Source organism: Mustela nigripes, chromosome 17, assembly GCF_022355385.1.
Source record: "Mustela nigripes isolate SB6536 chromosome 17, MUSNIG.SB6536, whole genome shotgun sequence".
In the NCBI taxonomy this organism is placed as follows: Eukaryota; Metazoa; Chordata; class Mammalia; order Carnivora; family Mustelidae; genus Mustela; species Mustela nigripes.
This window is the reverse complement of record NC_081573.1, coordinates 48,084,750-48,105,946: the sequence shown is the minus strand read 5'-3', so window position 1 is coordinate 48,105,946 and position 21,197 is coordinate 48,084,750. Positions and strand designations below refer to the sequence as shown.

The 21,197-nt window shown below is 47.1% G+C and overlaps 1 protein-coding gene across 2 annotated transcripts in view; it reads right to left on the bottom strand.

The window, feature by feature from the left end:
* Nucleotides 1–21,197, bottom strand: part of ZNRF1 (zinc and ring finger 1) — a 99,463-nt gene that overhangs the window by 33,475 nt on the left and 44,791 nt on the right. The gene's annotated exons all lie outside the window — the stretch shown is intronic.

Genomic DNA, 21,197 nt, shown 5'->3' with positions numbered 1-21,197 from the left:
GTGCAGTTTGTGAAGATCCATCAAGATGCACACTTAGGATGCAACAAGCACTTTTCTGAATGTACATGAACCATAATTTTTAAAAAGTTTCCTTTTTTTAAAGTGTCAACAGGTAGAGGGGCCAAAAAAAAAGTGGAAGCCAAAGAGGGAAGTAAGGATCAGATTTGAGAAGGCCTTGTAAGGCACACTGAGGACTTCCGTGCATCATTCCAGAAATATTACAAGCAATCCAGCAAGTCTGACATGGATGAGGTTTTAAAACACCACTGTGGTCACAGTGCAGTAAGCAGACTGGGTTGGTTTGAAAGCCTGCAGGGCAATTAGGGAGTTGCTGCAGTCATTCAGGCCAAAAGTGGGGTGAATAGAGAAAAACAGGCATGGGCCAGGCTACCCTGCTGCCCTGCCAACCCCTGGTAAACACTAAGGTCCCCGACGCCCCTAAGGCCTCTGGATTGGCTGCCCAGTGAGCCATCTGGCAGACTCAGAATCCAGGAGGGACATCTGGTCGATGCAACCCAGAACAATTATTTATCTCAATCACCAAAATTTTTCTGGCATCCTCCTATGCATTGTGCCCAGCCCCGGCAGAGAATACAGGGTTAAAAAGATCCTGAAGGGGTTCCTATTCTAGGGTTTTTTATTATAGAAGTCAGAGGAGTGGGTGCAGAAGTAGTTAACGATAATGCTCAGGTTTCTGGCTTCAGAAAGCGGGTAAGCAGTGGTTTCTATGGCCATAGCAATTGTAAGAAGAGGATGGGTTATTGGACGGAGGTGGGGATGAACACGATGTGCTACTCCGAACACACTGCATTTGAGGAATCGGAGCGACGCGAGGGAGGAAATAGCTGGTGTTTGTGGAGTGAGGAGCCGAGGCCCAGAGGATCTGGATGGGGGATGTGCCTGAGGGTAGAAACAGTTTAAAATAGGGAAGGAAGGGGTGCCTGGGGGGCTCAGTGGGTTAAAGCCTCTGCCTTCAGCTCATGTCATGGTCCCAGGGTCCTGGGATCAAGCCCCGAATTGGGCTCTCTGCTCAGCAGGGAGCCTGCTTCCCGCTCTCTTTCTCTGCCTACTTGTGATCTCTGTCTGTCAAATAAATAAATAAATAAATAAATAAAATCTTTTAAAAAATAAATAAATAAAATAGGGAAGGAAAAAAAAATGTCCACGGGAACAGACAAACCCACTCTAGGAGAATGTATAAGGATCCCAGGTTGGGCCCTGAGGGAAAATAACATTTAAGGGACCACATTTAAACATGAGTGCAAATATCGTGGATAGTGGGTGAGGAAGGGCACAGCCATGAATAATATTTACCGTGCATACCCTGAAATCCAAAGCCAACAAAACAAAAAACCAGATGAAGTGCCCAAACTATAGCTATCTATCTGCAAAGCAACTCTTCTGACGGACTTTCCTTCTGTTCCTGTGTTTGTTAGCTGGAAAGTGGTGTTACTAAAACCCTACCTCTTGACTTGGGCTAACTCAGATCTTTAAAATGATTAAACACTGGTCCCCTCGCTGAGTAACAAGCAGCAGAAAGTACCGTTTCTCTCACTTTTTTCAGTCCCACTGGTTCTCCTCAGGTGTCAGCTTGATTTCCTCCGTTTGCTGAATGGAACGGGGGCGGTGGGAGTGGAGGGACCCTCTCATTTTTTGAGTGCATCCAAAATGAGCTGGTGAGGTGGTTTCAGGCCCATTTTGCAGAAGAGGAGAAAGGCTCACCCGAGGAAGGAAATGGGGTGATGAGAGAAGTATGTTCTCCAGTCCTGGCCACCAGAGCCAGATTTTAAAACTGGAGGAGGGGGATGATACTCTGTGCCTCAGAGGGAAGCAGGAAGGCTAGCTAGAGACGTGGAGGCTTGCCGTACAGACTCCAGAGCCCAGAACTGGACTTGGCCTCGCTCGTGACGCCAGCTGGAGTTAGAGGCCCTCGCATACGCCGGGGGCACTCTGTCTCCAGAGGCCACGCTCCAAAACCAGATCATTGGGTCTTTACCTTTTTGGATTGCCTGATGTTTGAGCTTGGCTCTAAAAGGCAAACCAACCAACTAGACCATCTGTGAAAAAGGAACAGCGGGTGTGGATGAGAGCTCAGTTCTGCCTCCTGAGAAAGGGGTCTGCAGCACCCGTGCGGCTGCCCCACGGCCTGCTCCCCACGCAGACGGAGACTCCTGGCCTGGTAAGGTGCCTTCCCTGGGGATGGCACAACGCTTGGGGATTTCCCCCCCCCTCCCAATCACTTAAGCATATTGTGAAGTGCTAGATAATTGTAACTGCCATCTTCTTTCGGTTCAAGGCTTTACCAGGGGACTGTACTCTTAGGAACGCCGGCACTCGGCTATGAACTCCAAAGCCCTGTTTGGCATGACCACCCTCCTTCCCCAGTGTAGATCAATAGACTTTTATTTGTAAAACATATTTCTGGACTAAAATATTTAGACGTTGATTTTTTTTTAATATACCATGCCATCTACAGTATTTTGATAAATTTTTTTTTTTCATTTTGAAATACATTTTTTGGATGCCTGGGTGGCTCAGTTGGTTGGGCATCCGCCTTCGCCTTGGGTCATGATCCCAGGGTCCTAGAATTGAGTCCCGTGCTGGGCTCCTTGCTCAGTGAAGAGCCTGCCTCTCCCTCTGCTTGCCTCTCCCACTGTTTGTGCTTGCTCTAACAAATGAATAAATCTTAAAAAAAAAAGAAAAGAATAAAATACATTTTCTTTATATGGAAATAATACCACCTCACTCATCTCCTTTGCACCCTACTGTACAGAGATATAATTCCTTCAGCTAGTTTCCTACAGACAGACATTAGATTGTCTCCAGTTCTCTGGTATCAGAACAACACCGTCTTGACCGCACCTGAGTATCTTGGGCACTTAACAGTTTCATCCTTTGGGTAAGTTTCACAAAGTAAAACTGCTTAGTTAAGATGCAGATGCTTTACAACAACTTCTACCCACTACGAAAGGATACAAGGTTAAAAGTAGGAGTAGGAAGTCCCCAGTGCAACTCCCTAAGGTAATTACTGATAACGGCATCTTTTTCATTCTGTAAGGACACAGCCCTCTCACTATCTCCTCCTTTGGTAGGGCCCCTTCCTGGAATTCCAGGTTTCCCTCTTTCTTGGTTTGCTCCCTCATTAGGACTGCACAATATACATCAGCATTTTCCCGGGAAAGGGCAAGTTTTTGAGACTTCACAAATGACTTAGCTCTAACCTCCTGTCCGTGGGTGGGGGGCTAGCTGTGGTTTCACTGCCAGATGTCAGAGATGTCACGCTCATCCCCGATCTCTGTTTTTACCCTCTGGCTGCAAGGGCTGATGTAACACACGCCACAGTTCATGGCACTCTGGAGTCCGTTCATCCCCAAGAATCACCCCATTCTCCTCCCTGCACGACCTTCTGTTCTGAAAGCAAGCATGTTAAGTGTGCGTCCTGTGCATCTGATTTACAGGTGTGCCTGTAAAAATGTGGATAGTCATTTGGGGAATGGGGCTGTTTTTCTTTTTTGCTCTTTACACAATCATTCCCATCCACAAATAAATATGCTGGTATTTCTCCAATTTTAGAAACGTGCCTTCTCTTGACTCAGCTTCCCTCAACAGCTATCCCCCCATTTCTCTGCATCACTTTGCAGCAGACCTCCCCGGAAACGCTGTCCCTACCAATCAATGCCTCGCTTCCCTTTCACTTGAAGCGCACCCCCATGAGACTTTTGCCTTCATCACTCCATCAGAATGGCTCATCAAAGGCACCGCTGGCCCCTGCTGCCAAACCCAAGTCCACTCATGGTTCTTGTCTACTCGGGCTCTCCCAGGGGCACAGATCAGGTTGTCTTTCTTCATTTGGCTTCCGCATGGCACTCCTCGGTTTTCCTCACCCCACCAGCTGCTCCTTCTGTCTCCTCTTTTGTTTTCCTTCTCCTCTCCCTCCCAACCACTTACTAACTGTCGATGTCCCAAGCCTCAGTCCTGACCCTCGACTCTTCTCTTTCTATATCCTCTCCCTTCTGAGTACTGAAGCTTTAAATACCATCTGCATTTTTGCCTTATTTGTGCTTGAAAAAGTTCTTCCCTGCTCCTGTGACACAAAGACATTCTGCATTTTTTCCTACCCTTTTTATTTTTCTTAAATAAGCCCCTATCTGCAAACCTCGGGGCTTGGTAATTTTGGAATTCAGCGTGTTCCAGACTTAAGAAAAGTGACAACAGCTCTGTTAAAGTCTAGGACAACACCATGGAATTACACACATGAACAGTTTTGAAGTGACCTACCCTAGAAGTAATTGATCCAGGCAAGGATCACCAATAGATATTAAAACCATTAAATTTTATCATTAAGATGATAATAAAGTCATTTGGTTGCCAGAGACCAGGGTATCTGCAGAGTATCTTCTAACAGGGAAACTGCCCTGTTAGTAACGTGCTCACTGCCAAGGGAAAGAGCAAACAAACATTTATAAGGGGAGGGGCTGGCAGTTACCATCTTACCAAATGATCAAACTTAACAGAACTGTAATGGTGGGAAAACCCGACATTCATTACGTATCCTCTTACATGATATAATTAATGTGAAGTATGTAGCCGTAAAACCCACACTCTTCCCCAGAATGTTTAAGCTGAAACTAATCAAGCCTTTAAACCCAGCTACAGGTTTATAAATAAATACCAGGGATAGTATAAAGAAACAGGTTAAATGACACCCTGAGTTAACAATCAGACAAATCCAGAATGAGGAACATTCTGTCAGTTGGTTGTGGTTTTTACAAGATGTCAGTACCACACACGCACACATACACTCAAGAGTTCTGGATCAAGAGAAATTCAAGAAACAGATCAACCCCCAAATGTAACCTATGAACCTTGACTAAATCTTAGTTCAATAAAGACATCTAAAAAAAGTATTTTTTGGACGGAGACCAAATATCCCTCAAATTAGAATCCACGAATGGAGCCGAGAGAGAGGTGGGTTAGGACCAGGGATCTGGCAGCTCCCCCAACAACCTACAGCAGGAGGAGGCCCCACGTCCTACAGAGCTGGATTCTGCCTTCTATCTTGCATCATGTTTCTTGCGCATGCCTGCATCTCTCACGCTAGACTGTTCACGAGGACAGGGAGCAAGTCTTATTGACTGACTGAGTGATTGATTATAAGGGGGTGGGGAGAGGGAGAGAGAGATTCTTAAGCAGGCTCCATGCCCAGTGTGGAGCCCGACACAGAGCTCAATCTCATGACCCTGAGATCATGACCTGAGCTGAAATCAAGAGCTGGACGCTTAACCAACTGAGCCAGTCAGGCGTACCTAATTGATTTTTTAAAATTTATTTTTCCATTTTCCATTGTGACTACTAAGGTATTCATTAATGTTCACTACACATTGTTCAATAAACAAAAAACAGGGGCACCGGGGTGGCTCAGTGGGTTAAAGCCTCTGCCTTTGGCTCAGGTTGTCATCCCGGGGTCCTGGAATTGAGCCCGGATTCAGGCTCTCTGCTCAGCAGGGAGCCTGCTTCCTCCTCTCTCTCTCTTTACCTGCCTCTCTGCCTACTTGTGATCTCTGTCAAATAAATAAATAAAAAGTCTGAAAAAACAAAACAAAACAAAAAACAAATAATGTTCAACGTTCAATAAACACTTATTGAATGGGGAAAACACTTTGGGGATATATGGGGAAAGTCTGAATATGGGTTGGGTACCGATATTATAGAATTGCTGTTAATTTTTTAAAAATATCTCATTTATTTATTTGACAAGGAGAGAACATGCGCACACACAAGCAGACAGATGGAGAGGGAGAAGCAAGCTCGCTTGGGACTCGATCCCAGGGCCCTGGGATAATGACCTGAACCAAAGGCAGATGCTTAACAAACTGAGCCACTTAGGCACACCCAATTGCTGTTAATTTTTAAAAGTGTGACAATTATACTGTGATTCTGCAGGAAAATGTCCTTTCTCTTGGGAAACACCCATATGTAGCAGTATATACAGATAAAAAGTGTCACAAAGTTTGCAACTTAGTTCAAATGGCTTAGAAAAAATACATATATTTGTAATATAGATAAAGGAAATACAGCAAAAATGGTATGTGTTGAGTTCAGGTAGTGCATATGTGGGTGCCCACTGGGGTATCATTTTAACTTTTCTGAATGTTTCAAAGTTTTTATAATAACAGGTTCTTTAAAAAGCTGCAGTGAGGAGTGCCTGGGTGGCTCAGTCAGTTAAGCATCTCACTCCGGCTCAGGTTATGATCTCCGGGTCCTGGCACTAAGCCCCGTGCTGGAACTCCCCACTCAGTGCGGAGTCTGCCTGTCCCTTTGCCTCTCACCCATCTCGTGCTCCCCATGCGGAGCTGCTTACCTTGACAGCCCTGCAACGGTGGGGGGGGGGCTGCCCCAGAGACCCCAGTTGCTGGAGCAGCCAGCACCTCTTAGCTGGATGGCCATGCTGGAAAGAGCAGTGAAGAGTCTCTCCTTAGCTTTCTTCTCATTTCTGCTTCCCGCTTCTCCCTTCCCAGCTCTGACTGCCTGCATTTACCTCAGGTAATACTATAATTATCAAAGCAATGCGGTTGGTACAGTTTCCGTGAAAGCATATTCCCCTTTTCCTTATTTGAAGGCCCAAGAACTACTGAGGAAGGAATGCAGGAACATGGCCCATCTCTTACAGAAGTCAAGGGGAGAACTACCTGCTAAGCCCCCAGGAAAAGCAGCTTCGTCAGTCTGATTGATACTGCATTCCCACACCACCAGGTCCGAGTGGAGAGGTCCGGCTACTGGTGTTCACTGTGTCCTTTGCTGGGCCCTCCGGGAGACACGGGACAGCACACGTGATGCTGGGGAGGGCACATGGTAAGCCAAGGGCAGGGCTGGGCAGTAAGTCCTTCTGAAAAGTCCCCGTGGCTCTCACCAACACAAGCCACGCCAGTGGCACATAAAGCAAGGATAGCCAAGAGTAGCCAGAAAACCATTCCCCATTCTCTTGTCACAGCAACCGAATCCACTGCTCATTTAGCTTCTCCATCCACCCAGGACAGTGGGAAGAGGAGCAAGAGGAAGCACAAATGAGAAGGGCAGCCTGCATTTTCCAGAGCCGCTTGTAGGTGCCTGGCCCAGGTTCTGGGAGGCTTGATGGCTTCCCTGCGTGTTCTCTCTCTCCAACCTCTGCACTCCGGTGCGGCGGCACCGGGAACTGAAGGTCAGACGGCTGTGAGTGATCGGAGGGGTGAGGACAGCCCAGGAAGACAGACCTCGGGATAATATGGAAAACCAGATGGGGAAGCGAGGTACAGAGGGAGGGAGGGACCGAAGCAACCAACCCCAGCTGACTTGTCCTGCCTTTCCAATCAAGGACAGAGCAACAGAGTTTTGGTTTAAAATCAGGTCCTTATCTCAAAGATTAGCTAATGCAAAACTCCAGGTCAGGGAGATGTTTTCATCTTACACTGCTCTGGGTGATGTAGAATTACACAGGAAGGGCGATAAGAATAATGGGAATGGACACCTCGGTGGTAACAAAAATCCTACGCAGGGAGGAAACTCCCACTCCTTGTCTAGCCCTACCTGGGGCCAGGGAGGCAGAGCACACAGGGAGGTCACAGCCCACTCAAAAGGCCACTTATCCCCCACATTTACTTCTGAGAACAAAAGTGGTGACGGAGTTTTCTCCCTTCTCATTCAGATTCTGGTAAGAATGGTCTTTTCCTTATCACACGAGCGAGACCATGTGCTCAGGGAGGCTCACCTCCCTGACTGCGGCAGGACCGCAGAGCTCACAAAGTGACTTCACAGACTTCATCGTCCGTTCTCAAAACCAGCAATGTATCTGCATTCGTTTATTAATTCAAATACTCTCAGAAAGAAATAAAAATCTTTGGGCTAAAATTTGAAACATACAAACGAATGCCACCACGTTTTTTTTCAAAGCTACGGAACATGAGAACCTATCCAAGGCAAATGCTGAAGCCAGTAGGGGGAGGCGGGAGGGTCAGAGATGAAGGGGCGATAAGGAAAAAGCCAACCCAGGTGGAGCCTGGCTATCCACACCCACCCCAATCTAGGCTGGAATCGAGCCCTGGCCTCCAGCAATGCACAGGCTGAAGGCCTCCTTCCCTACCGCCCCAAAGGCCTCTAAGTGTCCAGCTGGCCACGGGTGTGGTAGGGGGCGGGGCGGTAGAAAAAGGACTAACCGGAGAGCTAAAAGCACGAGTGCTTTTATCAAGGATCTGTCTCTAACCTGGACAGATCTTAGCATTTCTGACTCTCCACGTTTTCACCTATAAAAAGGAGACTGACTTAGGTCTCTGAGATTCGTGCTAATTGTAAGGCGTGCGGATTTAAATTTAGGAGTCACTGTGGTTTTTTCCTCCCCTCGGGAAGGTCCCCTTCAGTTCAGGGAGGACCCTGGGTTCTTCTGCCCCTGAAGAATGGCAGTATTACTGTTCCCAGGTGTACAAAAGGACTTGGGAAGCCTCACACATGATAAATATTCTCAAGTATTTTCGTTTTTAAGATTGTTATTTATTTGAGAGAGAGAAAGCATGGGAGAACACGAGTCGAGAAAGAGCAGAGAGAGGGAGGAGCAGACTCCCTGCTGAGCAGGGAGCCAGAAGTGGGGCTTGATCCCAGGACCCTGAGATCATGATCTGAGCTGAGCTACCCAGGTGCCCCCTAAAATATTTTCAGAATGAATACTCCTGGGTTTTTTTTTTAAAGCCTCTGGGAGAGAAGACAAGGGGATAATTGTTATTCCCACACTGACTGTGAAACTCTGAAAGACTTCTCCCAATGTTTCTCTCTGGACCCCCCATGCAGCACCCCAGTCACCCCCCGCAACCCTCTCCCCAAAGCTTCTGTCACTTACAGTGACCTGAAGGAGAGAGGCTCTTACAAGGCAATTAAAGACTGAGAGGTGAAGCAGTGCCATTCGTCCTGCCACAAGTGCCACGAAGAGGCCAAAATAGCAACACCCTAGTTCCCGGGTGACCCAGCTCCACACCTACCACTGGGCACGCGGATGGCAAAGTGAACTCAGGAGCAGGTGGCCATGGCTGCTGTGAAAAGGTAAAGTAGCTCCTATCTGCACTCTCTCTTAGCTCTCTTAACCAACTCGTTCTGGCAAATAATCCGTCTCACCTCAGCAACTCTGAACCTTGGCAGAAGGTCAAGGCATTGACCTTGAGCTACGGCAGGTAGAAACCTCTCCAGGTCTTCAGAGAGGCCTCGAGAGGGCTTATGGAGGGAGTAGTATTTCCCAGGTGACTAAGAAATACAATTTCTGAAGAGATGTGAGGTGTACGCCCCTGAGACCCCGGCCTCCCAGGGTGGGGCTTACTGGTGCTTCCAAGGGAATAGCTACATGACACCACCTTCCTGTGAGGCGCCCCGGAACAGATACAGTTCTAAGCATGTTATTATAAATGAGATGTAACAGGTCTGTCAAAGCAAGTTCTTTCAACTGTCTTGATTCTTTTGAAGTCATTGAAGAGCCATTTGCTTAGATCCTTCTAAGCAGCATTAACAGCGAGAACACTGATACTTTGTCAAGTCAGAAGTATAACCTGGTTTTAAGTTTCTTTCACAGATTAACTGGAGGGAAATACAGCATAAACCACCGTCCTCCACCGTTCCTGCCCAGGAACCTCTTACAGCACTACTACGCTTAGGCCAATTTTCTTTAAAAGGCCTCAGCTAGGTCAGAAGCTGTTACAAGGCTGGTTCCTCTAATTAATGCTTTAAACCAAGCTGGTGGCAAAGCGATGAATTCTGTGAGGAAAACTGGTGGATTCAAACGTGTACTGGGGCACAGGGACCAGCTGAGAAGTGCCATAGTTCTCCTGTCTTCTTTCCTTGATCACTTCTGATGAAGCCGTCATAAAACCTGCTGGTCAGAATACCAGAGCTCCATGACAGGGTCTGGATTTACCATGTCCCCTGAAGGGAAGTCACCGCTAGGCATAACTGAGATCCTCCTGCCTCATTTTCTTAGCTTCCCCCTCCTGCAGTGAAGGGATGCCCGGTCCCTCACAGCACAGAGGAGGAATGAAGAGATGACCTCAGAAGTCTTCCCCCAAACCAATGGTGCAGTCAAGGTTAAAATCCAGGTTTCTGTACTCCTAAACTCTCCTCTGAGGCTGGTGTGCTAGGGTGAACTTCACGGCTCTGGTGCTCCCATGTGTGGCTGGGATTTGTCTCCCCAATCCTGTCACAGGCCAGGAAGGACCACCCAAGTTAGAAAACTGCCCATCACCTTGGTTTGGTAATGGCAAGCCCAAGTGCTTCTGGGTTTTCCATGACTGAGAGGGGATCCTCATATTCTGGACTGTACCAAATAATCATACCGAATGTCTGGTCACAGAATTCTTCCTCAACTCTCTGTTCCTCCAGACCTGGTAAGTGCAAAGGAGTAGGGGGAGAAGTGAGGGGCAGAAAAGATACAGGAACATAAACACTATGACTTCCAAGGGTCAAATAAAACAAAAAGCTGGCCTGAAAGAGAGGCGAGCAGTCAAATCTCTCAGCCTAACATGCTTAGTCCACTGTTTTTTTGTTTGTTTGTTCTTGAGATATAGAGAGAGAGAGAGACTGTGAGTGCACAGATGCGAGCCGGGGCACAGGGAGAGGGGAAAACATCTTAAGCAGGCTCCACACCCAGCACAGAGCCGAGGCGGGCTCTATTTCTGGACCCTGAGAGATCATGACCTGAGCTGAAATCAAGAGCTGGATACTCGACGGACTGAGACACCCAGGCACCCGGTCCACTTTTAAATTGATTTATACAACTTCCAGTCGTTGCAGGTAAAGTAAAACACTCCAACCGCTGGCTCCAAATCTTTCTCTGCTCACACCTAAAAGCAGAAGGATCAAATAAGACCTAAGAACAAACTTCAAGAGACTGAGTGTTTTGATGGCAGAGACCGGTTCCTAGACCAACTAGCTAAATTGTTTCGCCACAAACAAAAATAAAAAGACCATGGTTTTCTGATACCCTCACAGTATCAGAGACTTACTGCGTTTGATCTTGATTTATTATGCTGTTCTTTTTTTTAATTACATGGATATCTGCGGTCAAGCCGGAAACCCGAAGGGTAATTTCAAAGTGTCTGTAAGGAGTCCTGTAATCTAATCTGAAAAAGGTTCTGATAGCAGGCTCTTCCTAGAGCATGTCTGGGACATTCTGAGGGCTCCCTTCACGGCTCCCAAATGCTCATGCAGCTGGACATCAAGGCCAGTATCTAGTCATTTATATTCAAATTTGTAAAGTCCAGCAAGTAGCAGTCCCTGGGACAGCAGTGGCTCAGAACCAGAACAAGAACAAGAAAAAACCAGCTTTGGAGCACCTGGGTGGCTCAGTGGGTTAAGCCTCTGCCTCCTGCTCAGGTCACAATCTCAGGGTCCTAGGATGGAGCCCTGCATCCCGGGGGGGGGGGGGGGGGCTGCTCGGCAGGGGGCCTGCTTCCCCACTTTCTCTCTGCCTGCCTCTCTGCCTACTTGTGTTCTCTCTTCCTGTCAAATAAATAAATAAATAAATAATCTTTAATAAAAAAATAGTAAAGAAAAAATCAGTGTGGTCAAAAACTCTTAACTGAGGTGTGCGGAGAGCCTAGTGCATCTTCTGGCTGGTGAGATGCGATTTACGAAAGGAGAGGAGGAAAGGGACCGCGTGGACTAATTCTACTGGACCCAGCCACCCAAAGCTGCACCAGAGAGCCTGGGACAAGAACTAGCTTCTTTTAAGCTGCTATCAAGTTACCAAACTCAATCCAAGCCTGTCTTTTCAAAGCAATTCAATGAGATTTGCCAAGTACTTTCTGCCCAAATACGCTATGAAGGGCTGGGAGCCCTGCTGTCCAGAAGGGCTCAACTCCCCTCCAAGCTGCTCCCATCTCTAACCACTTCTCCCACTCTTTCGTGAGGCCTTGGCCACTTTTCTTCCCTTTAGTTCCTGCTGCCTGCAGTGTGCTGACCCCACAGGTTGGGGGAAATCATAGGAAAACGCTGCACACCCCTGATGAACACAGCGCACGGAATGGGACAGCCCCAGGCTCTCATCCTATCAGTCCGCTCCTGCCGAAAAGGGAAAGCAGACGAGGAAGGCCAGATATCAGAGTCCTGATAGGACCAGAGGTGCTCAGTAGAGGTTCTTTTCTCTCAGACCCTGCATGGGTCTTACAGTGTACTGGTCCCTACTTACAGGGGACTTACAGCGTACTGGTCCCTACTTTTTCCACGCACAACTCACTGTGGGAAGGGCAGTTCCGAGGCAGACCTCCAGAACCCTCTCCAGCGACGTCCTGGCAAAGCAGATGCTAATGACCATCCTGAGGTGCATCTGCTGTTTCCACTCCTACGTCCTAAGACCTCTGACTCTGGAACTAAACTAGAAGGTTCAAAAGTGACAGACGCAGAGAAAGCCCAAGAAAGAACAGCAGGAATCTGGTCAGCCTGCCGCCCTGACCTGGCCCACCTCCTGGCTAAGGGAAGGCTCTTTAGTCTCAGGGCTGAAGATGCTCGTCTTCTTCGAGCCCCTTTCGATCCAGGACCAAATTAAGTCATTTCTAAAATTCTCCAGGTGTTGACAGAACCTGGTGATTCCTGCTGAGCAGACAAGAAAACCAAACTCTGCCGCCATCTGTATTTGCACTGGGATAACCTCAGTAAACGCATTTCGATCAGAAATCTGCTTGGCGTGAATAAGCATAAAACAAGCATTTGAGTTACACAGGAGCCAGAGGAGCAGGAAAAAGGAAGAAGAGGCTGGTAGGGCGGAGGTTTTCAAAGAAGCCCGGGAGCCATCCGATTCTGAATGAGGGAAAACCCCAGGAGATTTTGAAAAAATCAGAAAGAAAAAGACAACAGCCTGACTCTGTAAGGAGAAATCCCGTCAGGATAAGAATCCAACAGGGACGCCTGGGTGGCTCAGTTGGTTAAGCAGCTGCCTTCGGCTCAGGTCATGATCCCAGCGTCCTGGGATCGAGTCCCACATCGGGCTCCTTGCTCAGCAGGGAGCCTGCTTCTCCCTCTGCCTCTGCCTGCCATTCTGTCTGCCTGTGCTCTCTCTCTCCCCCTCTCTCTCTCTGATAAATAAATAAAATCTTTAAAAAAAAAAAAAAAAAAGGATAAGAATCCAACAGTCTGAGAAACTGAACAGGAAGATGCCACAGGACCATAGGCACCAGGGTCTGAGGAAAGTTCTCCTGAGAAAACAGACAAGTCGACACAGAGACAGGGTCTCGCAGCCAAGCGTCAGCCTCACCACCTTGCTTGAGCAAGCTCAGGCCACGGGCCCTTGGGCAGATACTCCCCTGCCCTTCAGAGTTCAAACGCTTCACACTCACTAGAGTGTCATTCTAAAAACATGCCAGCTAGGAAATTTTACCTCTGAACAAATGGAAGGACATCAACTGTTTCTCAAAGCGGGAAGCCAGGTAATACTGACTCATTTTCACTTTGGTTAACTCTAAGAAATGAATGACGTCCACGCATTGCAATCCTGCTGACCTTTCTCTCTTTTGTTAGGATTTTATTTTATTTGAGAAAGAGAGATAGAGTGTGTGCGTGTGTGTGTGTGTGCGCGCGCTTGAGTGAAGGGAAGGGGCAGAGAGAGAAGCAGAATCCGGGCGGAGCAGGGAGCCCAATGTAGGACTAGAACCCAGGACCCTGAGATCATGACCTGAGCTGAAGGCAGCTGCTTAACTGACTAAGCCACCCAGGTGGCCCTGGGCCTTACCTTTCTGCAGTAAAATGGCCAGAGGCAGAGAACTGCTGGGTTTCCTAGTTGCTTCTCAAGTGGGTTTCCACCGTGAGTGGCTGAACTTGCTGGTATTAAAAGTCTCTTCTGTGAGTTAAGCGCATCGCCGTTTGTCCTCCTGCACACGACATGTGAACTTCACGATCTTCAAGCCGTTGTACAAGAACACAGTTCCCATTCTTGTTAGGGCGCCAGTGTCGGATTTACTGTTTAGCCAAGAAAGGTAATCACCAACATCAGACAGCACTATGAATACCTGACTCTGATCTGGTCACGACCACTAGAACTTGGGAGCATGGCTGTCATTGGGAAAAGATGGACTTCTCGGGCCAATACCTTAGTTTATGGAGCCTCTGGCCAGAGCCACCTGATGGGGATGTGAACTAGAACGGCCACTGGGATCTGTGGAAAGAGATGATCCTTTCAGCCTACTTCCTGAAGGCCTGAGCTCCGAAGAGGAAGATTCCAGCTCCTCTTATGGATCCTTACGTTTCAAACAGACATGAAAAGAAGCCTCTGAAGTGATAACGGGAAAGGGGACCTATAGAAATAATCATCAGCTTTAACAGCTCAAATGACTGCAGTCCTCAGAATCTTCTCTACTAGCAAACAGTCCCAATCATATATAAATATAACCTGCCGGCTCAGCAAAGGAATAGATCTAAATTCTGAGCAGCTCAGGGACAGCTCTGGGTCATGGACTAGCTAATGGCTTTATTGAAGAAAGAGTAGAGCAGGAACATTACTTGTTTTCTTCAGAGCTTGTGGTGCAAGAGACACCCTCTTGGTTCTTCAAGGACACGTCTAGTTAGAGACGAGGCTGACCTTCCCAAGGAAAGATCATTTCGGGAAAGGCAGTAATTACCCCCCGGAAGGCTGTGTGTTTATGCTGCCTTTCCTTCTGTAAAATCAGTCTTTGGTTTCCAAGCTCACTTGAAAGGGTCAATCGGCATTCATATGTGTTTCCAGCAGAAGTAACATTCCACAGAGTGGCAAGAAGGGGTTTCTTGCTCTAGAGGGCAGCTGGCATGTCCACAAAATCTCCAGCTCTGTGGGGCAGAGGAAAAGACCTCTCTCCCAAAAGGGATAAGCAGTGCCCATCACCAAGCCCACAGTCTTCCCGAGAAGATCCCAGTGTCTGAGGATAGAACATGACCTATTCCTGGGCCAGCAGCACAGGAAGTGCTGGGACCAAGTTCTTCCTGACAAGAAACACCAGGACCTTCAATCAGGACCCTGGACCTACGCAAGAAAGGTGAAATTCTGAATAAGCGAGGGACTGGAAAAGCAGAGTGAGCAGGAACAAAGGAGGAGTGATTCTCAATTCTAGTTAGCTAGTGCTGCTGCCACTTTAGTTAAACCAGAGAAACAGTTCCTTTAGAAAACAATAACATAGGAGCAAGGGGAAAAGTCGAAACGATGTTCCCACACTTCTCAATTTTCTCCTGCATCAATGCAGCACAGGACGAAGCTGGGCCGTACCTGCTGAGAAAGGAAAGCCATCCCTCCGTAAAGGAAAGAGAACGTGACCCACCCACGCTGCCTGTTACAGAGGCCTTCTTTCTGCAGTTGCTCTGGGAAGCTGATAAGATCACAGGAACAGGTTCATCCAGACACCCTGCTCCTTTAATTACTGCTCTAAAACAAGAGAACTACACAGCAGAACAGACCAGGAAGAGAGTCAGAGCCTCTTGTTTGGACCTGACCAGCATGGAACGCCAGGTGTGAGAGACAAGCAGAGGCTGAGATTGTCCATCCAATGGGGCCAGGGAAAGCCAAGGCACCATCATCAGGGAGCAGGTCTCCTGCTCCGGGAGAGGTGATGCTTCGTGTGAACAGGTTAAGGCCAACCCCCCAGTGGAACTGGTATCAGGAGGGAAATCACAGAGCAATACGGTAATGCTGTCAAAGCACTGAGATGGTGGAGGGGTCAGGGAAGTGCAGGAACAGTATCACTGTTAGTTATTAAACTACTTCTTAAAGTAAAAACTAATGATTCTAGACCCTTAATTAGACATGCCTGACTCAGAGACCAGAGTCAAGATTGAAAACTCAGCATGTGGCCCCGGAAGCCCACAGTGATCTCTTCCATGGCTGTCCCCACCCGTGGTCCCCTCCCCACTACTCCCTCTCACGCTGGCCTGACGGGGAATTCTGCCCCGGATCTGAGGCCTGTGCCTATCTTGTCCTCTGACAGGAAGAGATCAGCGAGGACGGCAGAACAGCTAGGGGCTCTGGAACACAAAAAGCATACATGAAGATATCACATCATTCAAACACACACAGCAGGTGCACTGTTTTCCATGGGGGCCTCTGCCATTTCCACGGAAACCACAAAACTTTCCCCAGGGCCTTGCTGGGGAAAGGGGGTAGTACAAGGCAAACTGTCAACAGGAGAGAAGAAACAATTTAAAACGAAAGCAAACCTAGAAGCCGAAGGAAGAGACGCATAGTTCATTCAACGAGAAGCAAAGTTTTGACCTGAGCCTGGGAAGGCGCTGACCACCAAAGGGAATGTAATAGAAGAATCTGAGTCACCAGGATGAGCCAAGCAAGCCAATGGCCCCTACAACAAAGGTGGCCAGAATAGGGAGCCCGGGGGCCCCAGACCAACCAGGAACACCCTACAGGTTCTCTCCTGAAGTCTAGATTTTCTTGACAATGTGATGTGCCACACCAAAGCACAAACTGAAAGGACATAATCGAACTCATGAGAAGAACAATTTAGATGAGTCAAATTTGCTTATTTAATACCCGTCATGTTTTGCAGCAGGAGGCATACCCATGACGGTTAATTACAGATGCAAAGAGAAGAAAACCTCTGGGCTCACAAGGAGCCTTTGACAGCTACAGACAACAGGCGCATAGTTTTTTTTTTTTTTTTTATCTTGCAGGCTGGAGTCCTCAAGTTGGAGAATATCAGTCTTTTCTGACCCTCTGCTCCCACCTTACATGTATATTTAGATAACTGGTGTGTAACATTAGGATTCTAACCACCCACCTGAACTAATTTTGTAAGGTAGGGTGGGAAGCGAGATAAAATCCCCTAGATTTCCTCTGGGATCTATAAATAGGGCTTCAGGAAGGCAGTCGGCCTGCCTCGCCAGGACTTTAAGAAAGAGTCCATTTCCTCGGGCGGTTCGTCCTTCATTTCCAGTACAGACGCCTTATGGAGCCAAGTCACAGGACGTCTAGCTCGCCTCGGGAATACACACGTCATATCCCCAGTGGCAGCAAGCTCACATCTGCAGGCTCAGATTCTCCTCACTTTCACATGGTTACCAGCTCTGTGTCAGTTCTCTGAGCTTGTGCTGCACAGGGGCGGAATCCCAGAGATCCTGCAGAGATGCGGTGGAAGGCAGCAGAACGGCAGGGTGGCCCGGTGAAGGACTGCACTGACGAACAATTTGTGATAAAGCAAACATGGGGATATGCTTATTGTAGAGTTGAGGTGGTGGTCACATGGGTGTCTGTTGCATAATTCTCTCATTTTACTGTCTCCGGCAGACCTGTTTGCTTGAGGATGGCGGCAGCTTTGCCGGAGTAAGGATGTCACGCAGCCCTGAGATCAAAAGAACTACCCTCACTTTCTTCTGGCCTGAAGGAGGTCTATCAAGTCCCCAGGTGTACTTTAGATGGGATGCATTAGAATCAGCCTTTTCAGAATTAGGGACCTTTTACAAATAGCTCATGTTTGGGCTGTAAGTCTCTGGAGCCACAGTCTGAGGTTAGTGGGAAGACGTCATGTTTCTGTCTTGATAGAGGAGTGTGAGGTGTGCTTGTCTATGCGCATGTCAAAACTCAACGAACATATACTTAAAATGCGTGCCTTTCACTGGATGCAAATTTTACAACACGAGAAACTATAAACCAGTACTTAATACCCGTCGATGGTGTGCATGTTGAAATGTTTAAAGGGAAGCACACGAATGTCTGCAACTACTCTGAAATGCGTCAAGACCATCGGAGTGATGGACGGACGGAAGAGCGGAGTAGAAGGTGTCCTGGAGGGGGGCAGCGTGGAAGCGACCGTATGGCCGCACCAGTGGACGAGCATTTGGTAAGGTCCCTCTGGTGGCTTAAATAAACCATCGTCCGTCCATACCATAGAATACACTTACCCCCCAAACAAAGAGGAACAAGCTGCTGATACGCACAACAGTCTGGAAAGGGAATTACACTAAGTGAAAACAGCTAATCCTGAAGGATGCATTCGTAGGATTCCATTTATACAGCATAAACAGAACAATGAATTACAGAGGCGGAGAACAGACTGGCGGCTGCCAGGGGTGAACAACGGGAGTGTGTGTGTGTGTGTGTGTGTGTGTGTGACCAGGAAGGGAGGCACTAGGGGTCTCTGCAGCCATGGGCGCTCGGTCTCTCGACTGTGGTGGTGGACACTCCAGCCCACACAGGTGATACAGTTGCACAAACTGTATCAAACGTAACAAACGTAGTTGCACAAACTACACAACAAACAAATGGGTGCTGGGCCCACTGGTGACACCTGAGTGAGGTCTGGGGGTTGTACCAAGGTGACCATCAATTTCCTCATTTTGCTATAATACCATGAGTTACGGAAGAGGTACCACAGGGGAAAACCACATAAAGGTACAAGGGGCCACTCTGTATTATTCTAACAACCTCCTGAGAATCTCTAATTATTTCAAAGTTGAAAGAAAAGTTCTTCAGACAATTCTGAAACCTCTCCCTAGTTAAGAGCTACTAACGTCATCTAACCACTTACTGTAGAAAAGGAAAACCAAAGTCCAAAGAGGTTGCTCAATCACAGAATTCTTTATCTTCTAATTTCAAAACTAAAGGACAGTTAATCAATTACCAAAAATGTTAATGAATATTTCTGAGTCATTTGTGCCTAAAGACCTCCTCCCTTCCTCCTTGGGATAGGAATCTTGGCATTGCATGAAATATGAAGAGATCAATAGATAATTTAAGTCAAGTGGGCCTCAAGGAGAAAAAAAACAACAAAAAAACAGATGTTTTCTATAGTTACATGGGGGTAGCTGCAAATTTGCAAACTGAAAACTATAGAGAAGATTTTTTCAAAACCTGAGTGCTTTACACCCACTTTACCCAAGCCTGGGTTTGTCAAAATGGGGTTCTCTCAGCTTTGAGAGCTCCTAAATCATCGATTGCTGGTAAATTTCACAAGAGGCAGGAGGGAACATGCTTTAGACACAGCTGTTTCCATCTGTTGTTGAAAATAAGATCCTGTCTAAAAATTTTAAAGAAAATGTTAAAAGTCATAAATCCTTCAAACTACAACCTCAGCAGGGGAGTGAACCACGATTCTTTATTCTTTTCATCTTATAAAACGTAGTAACTTTGCTGGGGCTTGATCACACTGCAAAGCAAACCGTTCTTCAAATGCGGATGTCCTTAAGGACTGAAAGATTTAGCCAAACAAGGCACTTGCAGCTTGGATAACTCCACCTCTGGGACAACTTCACTACTCTCCCTACCACGGTCTCAAAACTCCATCCCTTCTCCAACCTCCCCGTCATTTAAAAAATAAGAATTTGCAAGATCTTTGGAATCGGGATTAACCGTTTGGAAGCTAAGATTCCTGGACTTGTGAGATGTGGGGAAAGACAACCACATTGGATACTTGCTGAAAGTCTGCAGAAGAGTAAACCTGAGCCTTAAAAATTCTTTGAAGCGCCAAGTCTCAGTTCTGAAAATGAAAGTCAGGGGACCTTCCAGTTACAGTAATATGATGGCCTACATAACCAGAAAACCCTACCGCTGCAAATACCTTATACAATTGGAGAACAAAAGAAAAGGACTGGAAATCCCCAAGTGTCAGAAACAGAGAGAACCAAAGAGAACGTGAGACTGGAGAAAGGCTCGTCCTTCCACGAAGAGAGGACAGAACAGTCTCCCCCGAGACCCGTGACCACGGGCCTGCACCGCCTGCATCCGGCTAAGGATGAGCTTCGTGTTAAAAATCACAAAACACAGGAGGGGGGCAACCCACTGTACGCAGGAATCTGACAACAGTCCGGCCTGACAGGCCCTGTAGAGTAAGTACATTTGGGGTTAAAGACATACACAAGGATTCCCAATTTCCAAAGAGTAAGACACGGCGGAAGGAAGGAAACAAGGGAGGGAAGGTGGAGAGAAAAGGGAGCTGAGAAAAAGGGCCTTTTGGGGACAAATGGAAACTTGAGTAAGGATGTGAAGATTAGGTGTATTAATTAGCTCATATTCAGGAATAAATGTCATGGTGTCTACGACTTACTTTTAAAAGGTACAGAAAAAAATATGAGAGACCCAGAGAGAACTTCAAATACAGCAACATGTTAAGTGGCCAAATCTAGGTGAGGGGGACTTGGGTGTTCTTTGTCCTATTCCTTCAAGTTTTCTGTAGGACTGAAATTTTTCAAAGTAAGAAGATGAAGAAAAGAAGCATGTCTTTTGGGGGGGAAAGATTTTATTTATTTATTTGTTTATTTATTTGAGAGACAGAGAGAGAGAGAGAGAGAGAGAAGCAGCATGAGAAGGGAGAGGATCATGAGCTGGCAGCCCGATGCGGGGCTCGATCCCAGGACTCCCGGACCATGACCTGAGCCGACTGCAGTCACTTAACCGACTGAGCCACCCAGGCACCCAAGAAACCTATCTTGTACAACTAGAAACAGAAAAGCCCGTGTTCATATCAAGGCAATTACATACGGTAATGAGGGTGAGGGTTACAAAAGAAGGATGAAAACACTGGAACCACTTAATGATACACTGGGGTTCCAATCCAAGTAACTTAAGGAAGTGAGTCCCTAGGAGCTCACTCAAGGGAGAATTAGTTCCTGTATTTCAGGGAATCTAGGTTTCATACCACTTAGAACAGAGCGGATGATAGTACACATTTGTATTGGATCATCTGAGGAAATGTAATTGCTTCACCAAAAGATCTCAGAGTAGTATTTTCCACTCTATATTCAGTAGCCATGAATCCTGATTATTAACTTACCAAGCATAAAGCCTCTTAAGTTAATATCAAAGTGATCTTTAGAAAGAAACAATAAAAGGGGATTTAAAAAATTCTTCTGTGATTAAAAATAGTTTGTGGGACACCGCAAAGCAGAACCTAAGGGCGATTTAAAATGCATATACTTAAAGCAAACCTACATAAACAGGAAGTATACTGCCTAGGAGACCTAGGGGGAAATGGGAGATATCTAGAGAGCATGGAGTTTCTTTTTAGGGTAATGAGAATGTTCTAAAATTGATGCTGGTGATGGTTATGAAACTCTGAATATTCTTTTTTTTTTTTTTTAAGATTTTATTTATTTGACAGACAGAGATCACAAGCAGGCAGAGAGGCAGGCAGAGAGAGAGAGGAAGGGAAGCAGGCTCCCTGCTGAGCAGAGAGCCCCACACAGGGCTTGATCCCAGGACCCTGAGATCATGACCCGAGCTGAAGGCAGAG